The sequence below is a fragment of the Cetorhinus maximus genome, chromosome 22, assembly GCF_964194155.1.
Source record: "Cetorhinus maximus chromosome 22, sCetMax3.hap1.1, whole genome shotgun sequence".
In the NCBI taxonomy this organism is placed as follows: Eukaryota; Metazoa; Chordata; class Chondrichthyes; order Lamniformes; family Cetorhinidae; genus Cetorhinus; species Cetorhinus maximus.
In genome coordinates, this window is record NC_135900.1 from 60,522,846 (window position 1) to 60,546,808 (window position 23,963).

The following is a 23,963-nucleotide window of genomic DNA, read 5'->3' on the forward strand; positions in this document are numbered from 1 at the left end:
TATGTGGTCGCAGTCGCAGGTTTGGAAGCTGCTGTTGAAGACAACCTGGTGAGTTACTGTGGTGCACCTTGCAAACGGTACACATTGCAGCCACTGTGCAAGAATGTGTCTCTATGTAACCCGATATGCCTACAACACAATCTATGTCAAAAACGAACATGTTCAAATGCCAAATGAAAACACAGTAAAGCAGCAAATGTGTTAGAGGCTTCATTCGATTTGGTCACACTTTACAATGAGTGTGAGAAAAGTGCTGCATCATTGGGTTGGTTGGCCTCGCCCTGCTTTTCCTCGTTCTCAATGTCTTGTGCAGTTGTAACCTGTTTGAACCCGCCATGGTGGAAGTAGTGGACAACTGTGGCTTCCATCACATCTGCCACCATAAATATCTTTCATCATGAACAAGGCCTCTAGCACAGTTGGATTGAACTCCTGCTTCTTATCGATGGCCTTGAAAACTTGAGAGATCAGCTGCTGTCAGTAGTTAGGTTTCAGGTTCCGAATCACCCCCCGATCCATTGGCTGGAGCTTGACTGTAGTGTCTGGAAACAAGAACAACAGTTTCACACACTTCAGGCTAGTGATGTCTGGGTGCATGGGCCAGTTGTCTGTAATGATGACAATCTTCCTTTTCTTTCATAGAGACATTTAGTCCACTTTCCTGATCCAAACCTCAAAAATGCTGGAGGTCTTCCGGGCAGTTTTGTTAGCTCCACACTGCTTGGGGTAGTGTCTTGACATTCGCAAAGCGCTGTGGCTTCTTGGATTTTCCCAAATCAAGAAGCAGCAGCTTTTCAATGCATTAATGTTGGTGCAGACCATAGCAGTGACATGTTCCTTGCTCCACTTTCCACCATTACACATTTTGCCTTTAGACAACAAAGAGATGGCAAGAGATGATAAAACAGTCGTTTCATCCGTGTTAAAAAAGTCTCTTGCTGCATATTCATTCAAGACGTGGGCGAGGCCATTTTGGAGCCAATCATCTGTCATTGCTGTCGTAACCGCTGCACTCGTACGGCTTAACCCGGGGAAGACGATGCCATGTCTTGTCTTGAGTCGGTCCAGCCATCCGTCACTGGTGAACTCCAGCTTCTCTGCCAGGGTGGCTTCCCTTTCCTGCAGGATTGGATCGGAGATGGGCACGTTCTCTGCTCCAGCTGCCTTAAAGCACATTAGCAGAGCTGCTTCAATGTCGGGATATGCAGCCATTCTCATCCTCTTCCTTGCTGGAGAGGATGCCTGTTTGTCAAATTGTTCCAAGATGTTCACCTTGTGTTCCATAATGGTGGAATCTCTCACTCCTTTACAATGTCCACTTTCATCTTTGCATCATGGTTTTCCACTTGTATCAACTTCACCTTCTCTCCGATCGACAACACTTTTAACTTTCTCACAGGTTTAGCCGTACTCTCAGGTTTTTGCACATCACTTCACAGGAAGATCTCGATATCAAATGATAACTTGCCCAGCGGTCCACGATTTTGTGCTTGTGTGGTCTAACTCCACTCTGATTGATCGACAGAGTCATATGACAAGCTTAGACAAGTTCAGCTAATCCAGAGTTACCAGTGCGGAATTTCAACTCATTATGGGTATCATTTGCTATTCTGCTGGTGAGAATGGTTGATGACCTCAACATAACTGGAATTCCATATCATCTGAATTTGACTCATCGCGATTTCGCAGTAATTTCTCTAAAACAGTCCTTTTATTTATTGTTATATCTTATCTTACTTTGAACTAATTCACAATTTACCTACTCCCAGCAAACTTTATTCTTGCAAACACTGATGCAAAGTACTTAAACATCTCTGCCTACTTCCACATATCTTCTACCATCACACTCTCCTGTCCTCTCAGGTGTCCCACCTCATGCTTAATTTCATTTTTGTTTGTATATTTGTAGAATATTTCATGGTTCTTCTAGACATTTTTTCTAAGAGTCTCTCTTCACAGTGCTTTTCACTCTCTTAATGACTTTCCTTAATTTAACATGTTCTCTCCATGGTATTCCTGAAACTGCCTTCTTTCATGAGAATGCAGAATAAGTATGCACCGTTCAAAATGTTTTTTTTTTTTTAAATATTCTTTTATTGACCTACAATCTTGTGTGCCAATTTCTCTATCCACCTCACCTTAACCATCTCACTCTTCTTTTGAAAATCTGCTCCATTTCAATCCACTTCCAATGTTTTTGTATCAATCTTTCCCCTGTTTCATCTGGGCCTGAAAACACATTATGTTCACTGCACCCAAGGTGCTCACCCACATTTAATTAATCTACCAGATACACCTGGCTATTCATAACTAAATCTAGCAATACCCTCTTCACATAAGCATGTGAACCTACTGCTTGGCACAATTTAAGAATTCCATCCCACTTAAACCCTACTAGTCCCAGTCAACAGATGGACAATTAAAATCGACAAAAGTAATTGTCATTGCTATTTATCCCCCTAATCTGTTTAAAGATGCCCTCTTCCACCTCCTTCCCACTATCAGGGGATCTGCAGTTCAATCCCACTCATGTAACAATCACTTTTTAAAAAATCTCTGGCTTCTAACCATATTGACTCTGTCTAAATCTCTATTTGAGTACATTAGTCCTCTATTGTCAGTCTTCCTCTTACTTTACCTATTTTGTCCTTCCTAAAATGCAGTGTTTATTTTCCACTCGTGCCCAGTTTGCAGTCAGGTTTCTGTCAGTGATATTAACCCTTTAGCTTCCTGTGACATAATTACTTCTAATTACACCAGATTAGCTCCCATGCTGAGCACTGAAATACATTCACTTTATCGCTGTTTTATCGCAGCATAGCCACTGTTTGTAGTCTTACAACTGTAGTTTAAATGCACTCTCAGAATTACTTTAGATACATATTTCAGATCAACATCCTGACAATGTAACATATAACCCATGGACTCAAGTTATACTGTCAGCTGAACCTGTAGTCAAACTAAACCCAGTGACAAAGGAGCACAATGCACATCCTTCATTGCTGAGTGGTGGTTCCTTAACAACAACAACTTGCATTTATATAATGCTGTCTATATAAGAAAATGTCTCAGGGCATTCCTTTCAGTACTGTGTTTTAATTTTCCCCCATTCTTTTTCAGCCCCAAACTGGCAGTTGTTGTTCATCTGTTTAAAATGCGAGCAAGTCATGAGGAAGGCTCCAGTCGAATGTTGGGACTCTAATTTGAGTGATAATTTGGCTAGCTGCCAAATGGGTCCCTCCAATGCAATTGTACTGTACTCAAGTGCACTTTGCAGGATATCCCTTGAAGATTCCTCTTGCAGGGACACAAGGGACCCTTGCATCTATGCTAAGAAAATGATGGTCATCCAGGTTCGACAAATCAGATCATCAGACAAGCATAAAGCTTAGTGAGTGAAATAATAACATTAAAAGGCTAGACAGAAGGGTAATCACTTAACACTGAAGTACATCTCTACCTTTAGCTATAGCGTGACGCAGCTGTAGAGCCTCAACAAAATCACATATACAGCTGCAGAATAAATAGAGCTTAATTCAGTCCTTAGATTTGGATTCTACTGAATAAGCAAACTTATTCTCTGTATCTGCAGCAGGAAACAGGTGGAATACTGATGGATTTTTCTGCGCTTTTCTCCAGTATTATAATTTATTGTCCGCATTTGTTACTTGAACTGCAACAACAATGCAAACTGCCCGCCAAATGTTTCAGTATTATTCAATCATGTTCCAGTTGCCCATTAATATTGACAAGAACACAAGAGATGCAAATAAAGACGGCAGAGAACACTGGTGACACTGGCTTTTGTGAAGTGCCGCACCCTAGAAAAAAATAAGTTCTGGTTGCATTTTGCTGGGGGTGGGGGGTGGGGGGGACGGGACTTGGTTACCTTATTCATAAAGCTGCAAACAAAGAGGGGGAGAAAAAACAAGCCAATTTAAGAGGGGAAAGAAAAGAATACCCAGCATTTAATTTTATTCATTTCATGATTGGACTGTTCAGATTTTCTTTTTTCTCCACGGTTAAACAATCAGTTGATCATTATTGATACCAACTCTGATCCATGAGACCCACGCACCTGACATGAAAATAACTTCATTTTCTTCACGTCCTTTCCGCTAACCTCCGACGCTATAAGCAACAAGCTTTACCAAGGTGTGGCAGTAAATTACATTTCCGTTTTTCAAACTCAACTCAATCCTACAACATAATAGCTCAAAATACTGCTACTACAAGGAGTTAACTGTTAACATAATCATTAGAGCACCGGGAATATAAAAGGTCTCTCCTCGCCACAGTTAAGTGTAGCAGAAACATGACAGAAAAAAATTAAAACAATTTGACCATTTAACTAAAATGTCTTTTAAATTGTCCTTGCAGTTACGCTACAAAAAAAGAAAAAAGGATCAGCTCAAAACCCTAATGTCTAATGTGGCATTTGTCAAAAATAGCGCAAAAGACTTTGGCAAATGTCTACTGGTGAAAGTCTTCACTGCCTGCACTGTGCCATAATACGCAAGTGTACTTGTGGAAATGGTATTAGCAATGACACTGTATTCTTTTGGTGCAAATATCATGTCGCCCAGAAAGGAAAATACAACTTTTGAATTCTGTTGGGCTAAAAACTGTAATGTCAGGTCTCCAAAGCACCAATCTACAGTATCACACTCCATAAACATGCCAACTTGGTAAATGTAAATTTTAAAATAATTACCGTTAATAAGTAGGTGAGGTGTTTAACCGTGCACAAATTTGCTGTGAATGCTTCTGCAAAAAATGATTCATATTCTGATGTACTTTGAAAAAGGATTGGATCCAGCAAGATATAGCAAACGGTCCTTGGATGAAATTTATTTTGATTAGTATAATTCATAAAAATACACAATGGAAAGTTTAAGGACTCTGACTGTATAACAGTCCAAACTTTGTTGCCAAATTAATGAAGAGTTTAATGGCACTCGCCATTATTAACGTACAAATCATCCAGCAACTTGCAGCGAGGAAAATATCCCATAATTAGTGAATTGTCACAATTTGCGGGACAATTTGCATCACTCCATTAACCTTATGAAACAGTTTGCCCTCAACCTCCCTATAAGTTCAACGAAACTGTGGCATTTACACTTTAATTGCCGATTAGGGCTGGAATATAATAGCATAAGTATCTTTTTAATGAGATGCATCAGCCATGGTTCAGTTGGGAATGCTCTCCCCTCTGAGTCACAAAGTTCTGGAGTTCAAGTGTCGCTCCAGGACTTGAGGTCAAAAATCAAGGCTGACACTCTAATGCCGTGCTGAGGAAATGCTGCACTGTCAGAGGTGCCGATTTTCAGATGAGAACTTAAACCAAGGTCCTGTCTACCCTCTTAGGTGGGCAATAGATCCCATGGCATTATTTCAAAGACAAGCAGGAGTTATCCCCAGTGCCCTGGCCAATATTTTCCCATAACCAACATCACAAAAACAGGTTATCTAGTCCTTTTTGCATTGCTGTTTGTGGGAGTTTTCTGTGCATAATTTGACTGCCCATTATCCTAAACAGGGGATACACTTCAAAGTACTTCAATGACTGTAACTCAGACATCTGGTGATCATGAAAGGTGAAATACAAATGCTAGTCTTTCTTTTTGCTCTTTCATTTATATGTTCCTGCAATGTCAACCAACCACTTCAGCCCAGAAAGGGAACAATTTAGTAAATGTGCATATATTATCCAGTTTATACTTTTAATGGATGTTGGATGTGGTGTCTCATCGTTACATATAGTAAATTGTTGTTCGAGATTCTTAAAACTTAACATTCTTAAATTTATTTTTCCATTGTCTGTTTGTTTCTTCCTATACCTTTGAACCCAGCCTCTCTTTCCCTTTTCTTATTTTTGTACCTGACTTGAATCTCCATTGTCTTGCTTCTTTCTCAATTGTTAAGTAAGAAGTTGGACTGTTGGTCTCATCATTCAGTGAGGTCCCAGATAACCTATTGCACTCAATTGAGATGAGGGGTGAGGGAAAATATCTAACAAATGGAGGATTCCATGAGACACCCCACTCTAGAAAATTCTGACTTAATGTATATTAGATTGCAGGAACTTTTTTTCAACCTAAAACCAACTTTTACTATGCACGGTTACAAGACACAAAACACTTTGGCAATGCAGTAAAATCTGAAATATAATACCACTTCATTGCATGTTAGATTTACATCCCCCAGCCATAATCAGTATAAGCAAATCACTTCCAAGCAGTATTTTCTCAAGCGTGGGTTATTATAAATATTCATATGCCGAACAGGTCACAACATGGTCCCATGCAAAAACACAGCAATTGCTGAAGCCAATCATAAAAACTGGTGTAATATCACAATTTAAAAATGAATTAAACAGGATCGCATCAAGACAATACTTCAAAAATGTTGCTGACTTAGAATTCATTTAATTTATTAAATGATAAAATGTAATAATTTAGTATATATTACCCAACTTATACTTTTAAGAAATGTATCTGCAAGTGCGCATTAACTGTATACCTCAATAAAATGCTAAAGCTTCATAGCACACATTAAAAATACAAGTGTACAAGCTGCTGGTCAAACAGGGTAAAAGCCCAACTGTAAACCTCCACAGTACAGCAAGTTATGGAAATTCTGTATTTGCAAAATGAAAGGCTCAAAAGATATAAACCTATGATCTATGGAAACTAGTTAAGCAGAGGGCAAGTGACTGAAGTAAAATGAAACTCTGAAAGCAGATGTGTTAAGAATTTGTAATATGGTACATGATTGTCAGATCTTTGTGTGAAATCAGGTAAGTGCATCAGCTACTAAAGCTCATCAACTCTTCTAACCTAACCAAACCATCAAGAACAAAGCAATTTTACAGCCACTGAAGCCACTGCATCAAAAGTGCACTGCACAAACTTCAAAAGCCTGCTGACTTACATAAGAGTCTGACACGTCTAGCCACCTTTGTAAAATGGAAGATCTGTAATGTTGTTTCACGGAGATCCCTTGAAATTAAAATTAAAGGCAGATTTGACAACATACAATACTACCAGCTCAATGCCAGGACTCTCTCTTCTCAAAGTAAGAATGTCACAGGCTCAAGCTCCTCTTCAATAGTTGAGCACATAACTTTGGCTGGCAGTAAAGTGCAGTACCAAAGGAAAGCTACATTGTCACAGGCACCCTCTTTCTGACAAGAAGTTAAACCAAGACCCTATTTTTCTGCTCAAGCTGACAGTCCAAAAGCACTATTTGAAGTAAAGCAGCTCTCATGGTATCTTGGTCAAATACTTATTCAACCAGCAACACCAAAACAAAATAACTGGTCATTTATCTCATTACTATTTGTGGGGCCTTGCTCTGTGAAAACTGGTTGCCCTGTTTCCTACATTACAGCAATGACTACATTACAAGAACATTTCAGTGGCTGTGAAACTTTGGGATGTCCCGAAAGTGCACTATATAAATCCAAGTTATTCTCTGTAGATCTGTAGTACATCTGGGCTGAAATTACTTGTTCAAATTCCAGAGATGAGTCTGATGTTGATAGATCTATTTTGCAAAAATGTTAAGACATAACTCTCTTTGTTAACTTGCACCTACTGATGAAATGTTGGAGAGTACAACTCTTTTGCTATCACTCTGTCATCAAGTCTCCCTTTCACTTCCTCTGCCTTCCTTTCTCTATGTCTCTCAATAGCTGCCATTTTGTTAAGGCAAAAGCTTTTTGCTCATTCATTTGGCGGATGAACTCCAAACCTAACCAGGAGCAAAATATTCACCTCGTTAAAGATTTAACACGGGAAGTTCTCACTTGTGCAAGAGTTTCTCATGACTGGTCTTTAACTAGGTCTCAACAAGTGCAAGTAGGCTTTCTTTTCCCAACTTTTCTGCTGAAGTCCAGTAATCCATTTTTGGAAGAGGAATCTTCAGTGAAATGCTAAACATGGGCAAAAATTCTACCACTGAATCATTTATTATTTCACTAAAATTAGCAAAAAATTGAACTACTTCTTACAATGTGCATAAAATACTGAATTTATTGACGAATGGAATAAACATAAAATCTTGAATAAGTTGCTTTATGTGTCTATAAACCATTAAAAAAGTTTGAAAGCCTTTTCACATTGGTTGAAATTTCCTACCCCACTACAAAGTACCACTATCTACTTTTAAAGTTTGGCTTAAATATGGAATGAAATCATCGAACAGTTGTGCAGCTACCCACATATTTCATTACCTTTCGCCAACTCCTGCCATATCTTCAAAACTAAATTGTGAGCAACAGCTGAGGAAATTTGTTACAACGCATAAAAAGCTGTAGATTAATGACTGTACCTTTTAGCACTAGTGCCGCAAAAAGGTCAATTCGAATTCAGTTTCCATTGATAAAGCTTTAATCAATTAGCAAACCAAAGCTCTGCAAAAATATCATCAGTTGCCCGGGTGGCAAAATTGTCATAACATTGCAAGCCTGAGGCATCAGACTTTGAAACTTAATATAAAAACATAACTGGCTTTTGTAAGAGTAGATTCCACTAGGAGGTTCTTGCCTTTACACTATTAAACTGCAACCCTGCACCCAGTATTGACTCATGACAAAAAAAAAAGATACTTTCATACTTTAAAAGAAAACAGAGCTTTCTAATTAACTGTCATTATCTGGTAGTGCATGACAAAGGTCGACTGTGGGCAATGTGCTTTTGTACTATTTGTCACTCGTTTGAACTACTGAAGGAGGAAACATAAAAGCAGTTGTATGCTATTGGAGTCAGCATTATCAGCAGGTGCACATCACTTCAACTAGAAGTTGTGGGCAAAGAAGCAAACCACATCACACTCAGAACCAGAGTACCACCAGTATGAATTCTGCATTAATTTCCTATGGTTAGATAGAGAACTAGGCCGTGAAAATATTTGTTCTGAATATATGACAGAGACCTGGCACAAAGAAGGGCAGGGCTGGGAGTTAAATATTCCTGGGTACAAGCTGTTTAGGAGAGAGAGGAAAGGAAGAAAGTGCAAGGGAGGGAGTGTGGTGAGTGGCAATATTGGTTAAGGATGGCATTACAGTACTGGAGAGAGAGAGGGTGTTCCAGTGGGGTACAGAATCTCACTGGCTAGAGGTAAGGAATAGAAAAGGTGCAATAACATTGATTGGTATAGTTTATAGACCACCAACTCGTGGAAGGGATGTAGAGAAACAAATCTGCAAAGAAATTACGGAAAGGTGCAAGAGTTAGAGTAATCAAAATGGGGGACTTCAATTATCCAAACATAGACTGGGATAGGAATAGTATAACGGGACAAGAGTTCTTAGAATGCATTCAAGATAATTCTCTATAGCAGTATGTTTCCAGTCCAATGAGACAACATGCACTTTTTGACCTGGTTCTAGGGGATGAGCTGGCCCAAGTGGATCAAATATCAGTGGGAGAGCCTCTTGGGGACAGTGACTATTGTATAAGATTTAGGTTAATTATGGAAAAGGACAGAACAATCCAGTGCAGGGATTATTAATTCAGGGAAAGCCAACTTTGATGGGATGAGAATGCATCCAAGTGGGTTGGAATCAAATGTTGGTAGAAAAGACAGAGACTGAACAATGGGCCACTTTCGAAGAGATAGTATTGTAGGCAATGTCAAGGTATATTCCCTTGAAAGGGAAAGGTAGGATAAATAAATTGAGAGCACCCTGGATAATGAGAGATAGGGGTAAAGATGAAAAGGAAGAAATGCGCATATGACAGGTGCCATGTAGAAAGTATAACGGAGAATCAGGCTGAATATAGAAGGACCGCGGGGGTGGGGGGAGTGAAGAAACTAATAAGAAAAGCAAGGAGAGAGCATGAAAAGAAGCTGGCAGCAAACATAAAAAGGAATCTCAAGGTCTTCTATAAGCGTGTAAATAATAAAAGGATGGTAAAAGAAAAAGTAGGGCCGATTTGGAGCAAAAAAGGCTGGAAAAATGGCGGAGGTGCTGAATGAGTACTTTGCATCTGTCTTTACAAAGGAAGAATCTGCTACCCAGGCCGAGGTGAGTGAGGAGGTAACTGCTACACTGGAAGAACATGCTAGAAAGGCTACCTTTACTTAAAATAGATAAGGTACCAGGACCGGATGAGATGCATCCAAGGATACTGAGGGAAGTGAGTGGAAATTGCAGAGGCACTAGTGATAATCTTCCAGTTTTCCTTAGACACAGGGGAGGTGCCAGGGAACTGGAGAGCTATGAATGTTACACCCAAAAGGGGGTGCAAGGATAAAGCTAGCAACTACAGGCCAGTAAGTTTGACCCCAGTGACAGGGAAACTTCTGGAACGGGATAGTAGTATGTAGTATCGATAAAATCAATAATCACTTAGACAAATGCAGGATAATTAAGGAAAGCCAACATGGATTCATCAAGGGAAAATCATGCTGTTGAAGTTTTTTGAGGAGGTAACAGAGAAAATTGATAAAGGAAATGTTGCTGATGTGGTGTATATGGATTTTCAAAAGGCATTTATTACAGTGCCACATGACAGACTTGTGAGCAAAGTTCTAGGTCATGGAATAAAAGGGAAAGTAGGCACTTGGATAAGAAATTGGCTGAGTGACAGGAAAGAGAGAGTAGCGATAAATGGTTGTTTTTCAGATTGGAGCAAGGTTTGTAGTGGAGTTCCTCAGGATTCAGTGTCAGGACCCTTGCTCTTCCTGATATATATTAAATTACCTAGACTGTGGTGTGCAGGGCATGGTTTCAAAATTTGCAGATGGCACAAGATTGGAAACTTCAAAGGACATAGACATGTTGGTGGTTTGGGCAGACAAGTGGCAGATGAAGTTCAATGCAGAGAAGTGGGAGGTGATTCATTTTGGCAGGAAAGATATGGTGAGACAGTGTAAAGTAAAGGGAAAGCCTCTAAAGGAGGTGCAGGGACAGAGGGGCTTCGGTGTATATGTACATAGGTCATCAACGATGGCAGGGAATGTTGAGAAAGCAGTTAATAAAGCATATATCTTAGGCTTTATTAATAGGGGCATTAGAGCAGTCCAGAGAAGGTTCATTAGGTTGATCCTGGGAATGGAGGAGTTTTCTTATGAGGAGAGTTTGAATAGTTTGGGCCTGTACTCATTGGAGTTTAGAATAATGCATGGCGACCTTATTGAAACATATAAGATTCTTAGGGGGCTTGACAGGGTAGATGCTGAGAGGTTGATTTCCTTGTGGGAGTGTATAGGGCCAGAGGGCATAATCTCAGGATAAGGGGTCGCCAATTTGAGAGAGAGATGAGGAGGAATTTCTTTACCACAGAGGGCTGTAGAGGCTGGGTCATTAATTATATTCAAGGCTGAGATAGGCAGATTTTTAATCAGTAAGAGAATCAAGAGTTATGGGGAAAAAGGCAGGAAAGTGAAATTGAGGACTATCAGATCAGTCATGATCTCATTGAATGGTGGAGCAGACTTGATGGGTCAAAAGGCCTACTTCTGCTCCTGCATTTTATGGTCTTGAGTACAAGGGTAACGAGGTCTTGTTGAACTTGTATAAGATACTAGTTAGGCCTCATCTGGAGTACTGCATCCAGTTCTGGGCACCATACTTGAAGGATGTGAAGGCATTGGAGAGAGTACAGAAGAGATTCACAAGAATGATTCCCAGGATGAAGAATGTAGCTATGAGGATAGATTGGAGAGGTTGGGACTGTTTTCCTTGGAGAAAAGACTGAAAGGAGACTTGATAGTGGTATTCAAGATCCTGAGGGGTATGGTCAGCGAGAAACTGTTCCCACTCGAGAACATCGATAACTAGAGGGCACAGATTCAAAATAATTGGCAAAAGGAGTAAATGTGATGTGAGGAAAATTCTTTTCACCCAGAGGGTGGTTGGAGTCTGGAACAAACTTCCTGAAAAAGGTGGAGGCAGGTTCGATCGAGGTATTCAAAAGGGAATTGCTACCTGAAAAAAGAGAAGAGGTGCAAGGTTACAGGGATAAGACAGGGGAGTGGGACTAGGCAGAGTGCTCTTTCAGAGAGCCAATGCAGACTCGTTGGGTCAACTGGCCTCCTTCTGCACTGTAAAGCTACTGTATACTATAGCAAAACCATATGAATTGGATTGATTTGTTGTTCATTTGATGTTTCTCCTATTTTCATAAACCCCTACAGATACTACTACAATACATTGATTTTTGCTACTGTCCAGAGCCATAAAACAAGTGATGTCCATAGTAGGCCTCCCAAATCACCATTCAATTGATATATGTTTTTTTTTTCAATGCACAATACAATATAAAATTATTTTTACATGATTTATCATAACCTGTAGATACCTAAAAGATCATTGCTTTGGTTAACTATCTTCACACATGGGTATTGAATGCACCTTATATTACCAACAGTAACATATCGAAGGGCTGGCTGCCCTTGGTTCACATAAGTTACTCAATCTACCCATACAGTTATTCTTTTTTTTAATTCCCACTTTTTATTTGGATCCATTGTTTCTGTGGAATGTCAGAAAAGTAGCTCATCCACTTCAAAAGATGGGGATTGTAGCTGGTGGGTGTCATGGCCATGATGCTTGCCCTTTTATCTACACAATGGGCAAAATAATCTTACAGCGTGATTGCTGTTGGAAAGTAGAACAAGTAGCATGTCGCAACTCCCAAAATGATCTTTGCCAACCTTACTTCCACTGTGCGATTTTGTTAACGATTCACTGATTTTTTTTGTCTCAAATTTGCAAGAGTGCAATGGATCACTGTTCCCTGTTCTTGCTTTCCATGAATCATGGGCATTAACACAGTTTGTGCAAAATTAATAAATCATTAATGAAACTGTGAATACTCCTGCTAATGCTCAGATAGAATTCTGCAAAACTGCACTGAATATTCCTTATGGGTGGAGATGTTCTTAGATATTAATACTTTTAACTGGTGCCATACCCTCATTTAGAAATTGCAGTACACAATAAACCATCTTCACTGTCCAGTGCAGTTTTGTAGAAGTTCATTTTCCTTTCCAATCACTTCTCCACTGAGCAAAAAATGATTTCCTGGTTATTCTTTGCTGATAATAAAGGCCCAGAAAATTACAGGAGCAGACAAAGGATATTTTACAGTCGCTCAGGCCACTGAGTCAATCAGGAGTGGAACAGGTCAATAGAGTCCTCAAAGATACATACACCCAGATTGAAGCTGTTTTGACCAGACCTGATTGTCATGAAGCTATTAATGTATATAATATTTTGGAAAATATTTTTCTTTTAAAATAGAGATTGAGTCTGCGGTTATTTATGTCTAAATTGGATTAAAGCCAGCTAGTCTGGGTGCTTTGACATGTACTAGTCTTGATATGTAAGAGAGATAGTGTGCATTTGTATTTTTTGAATAGAGCATTCGAGAAGTGGGGTGAAAACTTGGCACCTTTCTAACAGCTACCAAGCAATATGTTTATATTACTAATAAAATTGGTATAATGAATGGGGTTTCATTGTTAAAAGATAAAATTCAAATAGGTTGTTGATACAATGAGAATTAACATTCAATGGGGCTGGTAGGTATAACTTCAGTAGTTTTCAGGTGTACAGAGCAGAGGCAACGTAAGATCAAAAGGCAGCTGTAAGCATCCAACTGACCCCACAGTGAAAAGAACCTCAGTCTGAATTTGCAAGGTGAAAAGGCTTTGCCTCGTGTTTTGGTTAAGTCTATGGGTTGTTGTTGTCTTAATGGAGATTAGTTTGGGAATTTGTTAAAAGTTATGATAGTAGTAATTTGTAGCTATATGTATATATTTTAACCAGTGTAAATTAATAAAATGTTTCATTTAGTTTAATATAAAACTTCGAGAACTAGTGGTCTGATTCCTGAGTTTAGAGTTGCATCTCAACATGGCACTTAAAATTATTGGTTATGACAGTTGTTTAAAGTTTCCCTCTGGGATTTTTAAAAATAACTCCGCTTTACCAACTGCATCGGTCATAACACCGAGTTTGTCTTGCCAAAGAAGAGCCATAGATTGACTTAGCTGTTATGATGCATTAAAATAAATTGGAGTCTTATTTTCTGCCCGTTAAGGTAAGGAGTGGGCATTCTGCACCATAAGCAGTAGCTCCAAAGCCACCTTTTTATTTTTCCAGCTTTATGCTATATTATTAGCGTAGTTTCTGTTATTAATATTTGTTGTCATTGACATGAAAATATTTTTCAGTTTGAAATTAATTGTGGAACTTGCTTCCTTTTTCCCAATAGTATAACAGGTTGACAACAGTTTGGTAATTCACCAGTAAGCCATCTGTAATTGAAATGTTTCCAGTACCTCAACAGAACAGGAGTTGAAAAATGGGGGAACTGAAAAAGGAGCTCAGGGAACAACAAGGCCAGTAAATGAAGAATCACATATTAGCCAGCAAGCCAAGTTAAATGTAATAATCAGGATCGGTTTTGAAGCAACATCAACTCAGGATGTGTTCAAATGGTAAAAACTGAAAGGCCGTATTGTTAGAGTTGAATAAGCAGAGGCAGACAGGCAACATCCACCATTAATAATTGCATTGCAGTTTGCAATCAAAGTCACTTTTTCCTTCAATGTTTTTTGCATCTGTCTCCTTCCAGACAAGCAGAGAGATCCACTGGCAGCATCAGCCAATGTGCTACCCACACCTTCAGTAATGTGCTTAATGATAGCTGCTACTATCCTCTATCTCATTGAAGAACAACAATAGTACAGCATGGGTGCCCAAATTTAACTGCACTTCTTGACCACCCAACATAAGTGGGCCAATGATGGCAGCCATTTAAACATTCTGTTCACTAACTTGTGCCATACATTGTGCATTGGGTTACAGTGATTTTGTGTGTCATGTCTGTTGAAGTGAGAGTATGCAAGGGTTGCAAATTGTAGCTTCGTTAGTGCTCTCAATAGCATGTGACTTCTATGATCTGGGACATGCTCAGTGAAGACTAAAAAAAACATTCTTTATATGCTAAACAAAACACATTGCATTATCACCAAACATATCACAAGAAAATCCTCTTAGCTCCACATCACTCTAGCAGACTCAGCTTTCTAACGTGGATTTACACATGGCTCTCTGTAACTGCAATTACTTGTAACCAAAGTGAAAGGGAAAGACAAGGACTTCAGTTGTCTTTCATTTATGCATGAATAAATAATACAAAATAAACTTGGTGCTGTCACAATGGGGAATCCCTACTTTCAACAGCCATTGAGAAATCACTAGTTTTTTGTTTTGTCAAAAAGAAAATGCACTAACCTTGGTATTCCAAGAATAGAAGTTTAATAGTTCGTACCTTTTCAATAGCATTAAACTCAAGTGCAGTGAGAGAAAAACCCTAAATCTTTGTGTAATGGTAAATGTTTCCTTTCCCACTGAGATGTCAGTTAATACTGATGTTCAGCATCTGAAGAAAAAACTTGACGTTCATGCAGTCAAAGTTTTGCTACTTCATTTACAATATTCACTAAACAGGATACAGATGCTCTTTTGAAAGCGGTCCTTTCCTGTGCCAAAACCAAAACCTGCACAATGGCAGCCATGGCTGTAGTGTATGCCATATGGGACCACTGCAGGTGTAAATACTGTTAAATAATACTCACATAATTAGGTCCTTTTGTACATGCTTTCAAATGTCCCTGAATCAGTGGGGAACACAATGAAAAGCTACTAAATTGGATTGCAAGAAATCTATTAATTCAGCTGTTCACTAAAGTCGTCACGCTGAGGACTTCAAACTTTAAGATTTAGGTGTTTCTTCTGAAAGAAACCAACAAGCAAAAAGAAAAAACCCATCTACATGTGCACAATGAAGCAGGATGCATTACCTTCTCCTTTAAAATGGTATTTAGTGTGTTTCAGGCTTTCCTGCCATTCTCAGCCCACTCTAAATTCTGGTCTGCCACAATCTCTCACCACCTCAGAAATAAATAGATAAAAGAACTAATCACAAATTTCAAAACAAATCGGGTCAGTTCCCTTTGCCAAGCAGAAGTACTTTAAACTGACAGGGAGTGGAAAACGTTCACTTGCCAGTATCCAATTGGAATGAGCAACACCTTTTATTGTCTGGTTACTGGCATTTCCCAGGACTGTTGCTACCTTTTTGTTCGGCCGGAGTCAATGTAGACAGGAGCTTACTGTGACCTCCAAGGAACTTGAGTGCCCATAAAACTGGTAATAATCTAAGAAACTGGCCCGACAAACATGCTCTGGAATCATACGATTACATCCGACAGTCTGATATAGATAAAAGGAAACAGCAGCAGATGAATAGGCAAGGCAACTACTCCGTATCAACCAGCACTCCTGGAATGGGGATGGGGGAGCAGGCACAAAAGAAGAGTTACACTTAGTAACAGAACAAGAAGCAAAACAAACTAATGTCTGACCCCTTTTTGTTCAGCATGGCCACCTTTGCTTATTTTGTAATTGCACCATCATTTCAACAAATGCACAATATGATCCAAATGGATGTCTTTGTTAAATATTATGCACATGAAACAAGTTACTATATCTAATGACTCATCAAATGCCTTCACACCATAATTTTGAGACATATCAATCAGAGTGTACGGTGACTGGTTGACAGCCATTGACATCAATACATTTTACTAGATTAGCTACATTACAGAACAAATAAGTGACATGTAGAAAAGGTGCTCTCATCTGTAAATAATGTTAATTCATTAAGTTGAAAATTTTATATCAAAATTAGCAAAAAAAAACAAATAAAGGAGCTGCAGATTTTGGTAGTTCCTATCAAATGCTCAAAATACAAGATGGCATTTTACTAGCTTTCAAGGCACAAGCTCTGTGTAGACTTGTGGACTTTGGATAATATGTTCTGCCACAAATGAATAAGTTACATGCATCTTCAGCAATTCCAAGCCTCTGAAACCTTCACACAGAATGAGCTTGCCAAGTCTCCTGCTGATCCACAATCCCCACCATCTGAATGCTGCCAAATACTCATTATCTAATGAAAGCAATTAACATTTATCTCTGCTCCATACATACTTTTGTCCAGTTGTGAAGAAGTAAGAGGCCGTCCTTTGCATATCATCAAGTAATAAGGTTCTGAATGGTGTTTTGGCTGTAAAACTGCTCCAAATATTCCTACAGAGGCAACATAAAGGGAGTTAACTCTTTTAAAAAAAGAGCTGACCAACTAGGTAAAATTTTGTTGCATGTCTTGAAATATTATCCAAAACAGTCCCTGGTGCTTATAGGGCACACATTAGTGTCAATGTGATTTGCCCATTGTACTTGGTAGATAGTACAACCAAAAAACAAAGTGGCCAATTTTAGAAACAGGAAATCTCACTGATGATTGCTTCTCCTATTTGTTCACAATTATATCTTGAATCTTATCACTATGGTAACTGCATTTCAACGAGGTATGTGGCAAATGATTGAAACTTTTTGAAGGCCCGACTTTGCCTGAATTCAGCAAAGCCTTTTAAGTGGTACATACTTATTGATCTGCCCAAAATAGTTGATGTGTTCAAAACATTATAAGCAGTGCCTTTGTAATCGACTCCTATGTTGATAGGAAATGCTCAGCGTCAACTGTCTGAGGAAATAGCAGCTGCCCATGTGAAGCATGGAATCGCAAGCGGTGGGGACTGTGGTACTAACTCCAGCTTTTGTGGTAATTGATAATGAGAAATATAAAAGATGGTGCTTTCAGCCAATAGTGTCCAATATAAGTGAATCAGACACTTCAGGAGATTTGATCAAAATTATTGGTAACTTGAGTATAGGCATAGCCATTGTAAACCAATGGCAGTGATGGATTTATATTTGCACCCACAAATTTGAAAATGTAGGGTCGGTAATGATTACATTTAAGTAAGTCTCATGATAGATGTGTTTCTTAATACAAGATAAGTGGCACAGGTTAATCAAGGATAATCAGCATGGATTTGTTCAGGGTCTGACTAAATTGACTGAATTTTTTGAGGATGTAACAAGGAAGATTGATGAAGGTAGTACCAGTTGATGTGGTTTACATGGATATATTAGCAAGGCTTTTGACAAGGTCCCACATGGCAGGCTGGTTAAAAAAAAGTCCATGGGGTCCAGGGGAATGTAGCAAGCAGGATACAAAATAGGCTCAGTAGCAGAAAGCAAAAGGTAATTGTTGACGGATGTTTTTCCAGTGGGGTTCCGCAGGGCTTAATACTAGATTCCCTGCTTTTTGTGGTATATATTAATGATTTGGACATAAATGTAGGGGGCACGATCAAGGAGTTTGCGGATTACACAAAAATTGGCCACGTGGTTGATAGCGAGGATGATAGCTGCAGGAAGATATCAATGGTCAGGTGGACAGAAAAATGGCAAATAGAATTCAACCCGGAGAAGAGTGAATTGATACATTTGGGGAGGTCAAACAAGGCAAAGGATTACACAATAAATGGGAGGATGCTGAGAGGGGCGAAGGAAGTGAGGGATCTTGGAGTGAATGTCCACAGGTCCCTGGAGGTAACAGGGATGGGGGGAGGCGGTGGCATAGTGGTATTGTCACTGGACTACTATTCCAGAGACCCAGGGTAATGCTCTGGGGACCTGGGTTCAAATCCCACCACAACAGATGGTGAAATTTGAATCCAATAAAAATCTGGAATTAAAAGCCCGATGACCATGAAACCATTGCCGATTGTCGTAAAAACCCATCTGGTTCACTAATGTCCTTTAGGGAAGGAAATCGGCTGTCCTTACCTGATCTGGCCTACATGTGACTCCAGACCCACAGCAATGTGGATAATGTGGTTGACTCTTAAATGCCCTCTGAACAAGGGCAATTAGGGACGGGCAATAAATGCTGGCCTAGGCAGTGACACCCGCATCCCATGAACGAATGAAAAAAAAGACAGGTCAATAGATGATTAAGAAGGCATATGGAATTCTTTCCTTTATTAGCCAACACATAGAATATAAGAGCAGGGAAGTTACGCTGGAGCTGTAAAAATCAGTAGCTAGGCCACAACTTGAGTATTGTGTGCAGTCTGATCACCTCATTACAGAAACAATGTAATTGCACTAAGAGAAGGCACAGGAGGGATTTATGAGGATGTTACCAGGACAGGAAAAATGCAGCAATGAAGGAAGATTGAATAGGCTGGGTTGTTTTCCTCGGAACAGAGGCAGCTGAGGGGAGATTTGATTGAGATGTACAAAATTATGAGGGGCCTGGACAGAGTGGGTGGAAAGGGCTTATTTACTTTAGCAGAAAGCAATTGGTAGAAGGATTAGAGAGATGATGAGGAAAAAATGTTTTCACCCAGAAGGTGGTAGGGGTCTGGAACTCAATGCCTGAAAGGGTAGTAGAGGCAGAAACCCCCAACTCATTTAAAAAGGTGTCTGGATATGCATCTGAAGTCCCATAACCTCCAGGGCTACAAGCTAAATGCTAGTAAGTGGGATTAGGTTTGGTGTCTCGTTTTTCAGCCAGCACAGCCACGGTGGGCCAAGTGGCTTCTTTCTGTGCCTTAAACTTTCTATGCTTATGATCCATTGCCTTTTGTAACTTCACTTACAAAATTAGTCAAAATAAATGTAAATGTGGTTCACATGGATTTCAAAAAAGAGGATTAAAATGTGAAATTATCTGCTAATAAATTGTTGAAGCAAAGTCCATGATTTATTTTAACAGGAAATCAGGTAGTTTATAGAAAAGAAGATACTGAACAGTACTAGTTAATCTTCCACAGCACTGTATAAAGGGAGTTGAGGCCACCTGTAGTCTTCAGGTGAAGCAGCATTAGAAAATGGGGGAATAATTGAACCAAAATACAAGTGTAATTCAGTCCCCATTTTTAAATCATACACTCTGCCCTTAAACTTATATTTACATTATAAATTCCAAAATCCCCCTTTTTAATGGAAGCTACTACAGCAAACTTGTTGCACTGTAATTCTCCCCACTGCCAGCTATCACGAGGTTTACTTAAATTGCCAGAGGTGGTGATGTTTTTGTTTTTGTTAAATGAAGTTACAAACCCTGGAAGAGCACTGGAACTTAATCACTTACCTTGTGTTAAGAAACAGCTATCGTGAGACTTATTAAATTGCCAGAGGTGGCGATGTAGCCAACTGGCCAATTTCCATGGTGTAAGTTCAGAAATAGATGCACCTGAATTAAATGGACAGTTCCTGTAATTTTGATGCATCTGATCAATGTATAAAAGGACAAATTGCCTTCTTAAATAGGAAACTACTTCTACAGTTTAAAAATGTAGACCAATATATTTTCAGATAAACCTCTACACTGGTATGAATAAAGCTTCCATACAAAACCTGATATAATAAAAAAATCTAAATAACACAACAGGATAACATACAACATAATCCTATCTGCTTTGCACAATATGAATAGCAGCCTCACTGAAATCCATACTTTAAATAAAAGATAAACATGTAAATCTAACTAATTTGAATAATATGGAATACAGCAGCCTCTGCAAGCTGGAGTACATCCAAAACTCTGCTGCTCATATCCTAAATTGCATCAGGCCCAAATCACCTATCACCCCCAAGCGCACTGACCAAGTGGATCCTGGTGTGTAAAGCCTTGATTTTAAAGTTCTCATCCTCATTTCCAAATGCCTGCATAATTTGTCTCTCCCTATCTCTATAACCTCCTCCAGCTCTACAACCCGCCAAGACCTTTCCACACCTGCATTTCTAGCCCGATTTTCATCACTCCAGGGTTGGCAGCCGAGCCTCCAGCTGACTAGGCCATCAGCTGCAGAATGCCCTCCCCAAATCTGCCCACATTTCTATTTTTCTCTTTCCCTTTAAGATGCTCCTGAACATCTACCTCTTTGGCTAAGGTTTTGGTCAAATGTCCTAATCTCAATTTATGTAACTGAGTTTTGAATATTCTTCGATAATGCTCCTGTGAAGCACCTTTGAGCATATTACTATGATTGAAAGTACTATGTTAATGCAAGTTGTTATATATGCATTATTTTAACTGTGAGATTTTAAAATTATCTTATGACTAGATTATTGATCAAAAGGCAAGCATCGCTAAAAAAGTATATGTTAGGGACATATTTTATGATTACAGGGTTCTCTCATATTGTTACTGGTTGAAACAAGTTAAAGAATTATGACTAGACGTATTCACCTCCTTCCGTTTCTAAGCATGTCCAATCTGTTATCTTATATATTAAGCTCAAGCTTAATTTTGGTGCTTCGATTATGATCTCAAAGTCTGAATTACTTGAAACTTCAATCTTGCAATTTGTTTATTTTCAAACCACCACATTTGAAATTACCTCATGATCCTCTAAATTGGTCACCCAACAATTTGAAACAAAGACAAGTCTCCTTACCCACAAGTAAATGTAGAAAAACAATCCAAAATTTAACCGAACATACGTTCATCACTAGTCTTGAAAACAACTGCCCGAAAAAATTATTGCAATATTTTAAAAACATACACAAATCAGGCCTCTACAATGGTAAAGGCATTGCAATGTGGAACTGAGCAAAACCGCAGAAAGGTCTTATGTTTGATCCGCAGTCTGATTTGCATTATCTAATTTCAGGCTGACAACATCTCAATAATCATGGAGTGAAAGGTAAGTTGGGCTATAGTTCTTGCAAGAAATTTTTGCCTATTGGTAGTACAATCAGGATCAGATGCATAAAAACACCGATAGTTTTGCTACAAAGAGGAAGCATTAAATGATTCCTCCAATTGCTATGCAGTAACCCATGCTAGCTAAGAACATGTGGATATCCAATGAATCAGGCTTGTGAGAACCCTGTAAACAAATAGCCCCCTGACACTCACTGCTTAGACTCTCAATTGAAGAACGACAACTTGGGTGAGGCACCAAAGGTTAGCCAGCATTCACGGAACCGTACCCCTTTCTGAATCCACAACCTTCAGGAAAGGTGGAGAGAAATTTGAAGAGGTCAACAGAAAACAAAAAGTACATACGTCACAGTATGTTTTCGTTCTCTTGAATGATTTCTGAAATATTGAGCATGTCATGGAAGTGAGGGGTCCTTCACAGAGATACCATGTCAACTCTATTCATCTGCATTCACAGAGTCACAGAATTGTTTCAGCGCAGGAAGCAGCCATTTGGCCCATTGTGCCTGCACTGGCTCTCCAAATAAGTAAATCACCTATTGCCATTCTCCTGCCATCTCCCCGTAAACTTGTACATTGTTAATTGGAAAGGAAGAGTCTTTTGACTGCCTCGATTGAATCTGCCTCCACCACACTCTCAGGCAGTACATTCCAAACTCTAAACATCTGCTGCATGAAAAAGTTTTTTCTCATATCACTTTTTCTTCTTTTACGAATTACTTTGAACCTGTGCCCTTTCATTCTCGATCCCTTCATGAGTGGCAACAGTGTCTCCCTATCTACTCTGCCCAGGCTCCTCATGATTTTGAATACCTCTATCAGATTTCCTCTCAACCTTCTCTTCTCCAAGGTAAACAGACTTCTCCAGTCTATCTTTATGACTGAAGTTCCTCATCCCTAGAATCATTCTCGCGAACCTTTTCAGCACTCTCTTCAAGACCTTCAAATCCTTCCAAAAGTGTGGTGCCCAGAACTGGACATAATACTCCAGTTGAGGCTAAATGTGTCTTATACAAGTTCAACATAATCTCTTTGTCTTATACACTCTAACCTCATTAATAAAGCTTAGGATACGGTGTGCTTTATTAACCATACTCTCAACGTGTCCTGCAACCTTCAATGACTTATGCATATATACACCCAGGTCCCTCTGTCCTGCCCCTTTAGAGTTGTATACTTTATTGCATATTGTCTCTCCATATTCTTCTTACCAAAATGAATCACTTCGCATTTCTCTGCATTGAACTTCATCTGCCACCTGTCTGCCCATTCCACCAACTTGTCTATGTTGCTTTGAAGTTCTACATCACAGTTTATAATGCTTCTAAGTTTTGTATAGTCTGCAAATTTTGAAATTGTGCCCTGTATACCCAAGTCTAGGTCATTAATACATATCAGGAAGAGCAAGGGTCCTAACACTGACCCAAGGAACTCCACTGGAAATCTTCTTCCAGCCCAAAAAAATCCATTCACCTCTACTCTCAGTTTCCTGTTTGATTGATTTAGCTGCTTAACTTCTCTAAGACTGTTCCCCTGAAAAAGTTGCTAATATTTCCTATTTAAACAATTTTTTTTGAAGTACGGTTCATGAGAATTCTTTTATTTCAAGAGTGAACCAATATGAAAATCCTTCTTGAAAACTGTAAGGAATGGGCAAACTCAACTTTGGCAGCACCTCCCAACCTGCGACCTCCACTGCATTCAAGAACAAGGACAGCTGGGACATGAGAAAACTATTGCCTCCAAACTCCCCTCCAAGTCTTGGAAATATAATGCCATTCCTTCATTGTTGAAGGGTCAAAATGCTGGAACTCTATCTAATAGAGTTATGGAACACCTTCACCAAATGAACTGCACTAATCAAGACAATCCATCACCTCCTTCCCAAAGGCAACTAGGGTCGAGCAGCCCTGCCAGCAACATCCATATCCCAAGAACAATTTTAAAAAATCATGCTATGGCTGAAATTACACACATGTCCACAAATCCCAATGATGACAAAATACTGTGCATCAAAGCTCTATGTCATATGATGTAGATGCAATTTTGTATGGACAATTCCCCATACAAGAACTGGGACTGGGCCATCAAAATGCCAGAAGTTTGCTACTTACCCACATGGAAGAAAAAAACTGGAGAATGAGTTGTGCCATTGCGTAATCAAGGGGCCTCCTATACTGCTTCTACAATCTACTGATCACCCTGAAATCCATTCCACAATTTAAACTCAACTATTTCGAGGACCAACTACAGGAGAGAAATAAATGCACATTCAACTGTTTAACATCATTTTATCAGTATTATTGTCATTGCTTATCTGAGCTCCAAATTCTATTTGCAGAGAGC

The 23,963-nt window shown here is 39.2% G+C and overlaps 1 protein-coding gene across 3 annotated transcripts in view; it reads right to left on the reverse strand.

Annotated features, from left to right (window-relative positions):
- The window catches only part of LOC144696735 (zinc finger protein 800-like), a 126,098-nt gene that overhangs the window by 65,083 nt on the left and 37,052 nt on the right, over positions 1-23,963 (reverse strand). The window contains exons 3-4 of one of the 3 annotated variants that reach the window (XM_078568400.1): positions 21,813-21,905; positions 17,021-17,119 (exon numbers count right to left, since the gene is read on the reverse strand). The exons of the other annotated variants lie outside the window; for them this stretch is intronic. The gene's annotated coding sequence lies outside the window, so the exon portion shown is untranslated. The remainder of the gene's footprint in view (positions 1-17,020; positions 17,120-21,812; positions 21,906-23,963) is intronic. 3 annotated transcript variants of the gene reach the window in all.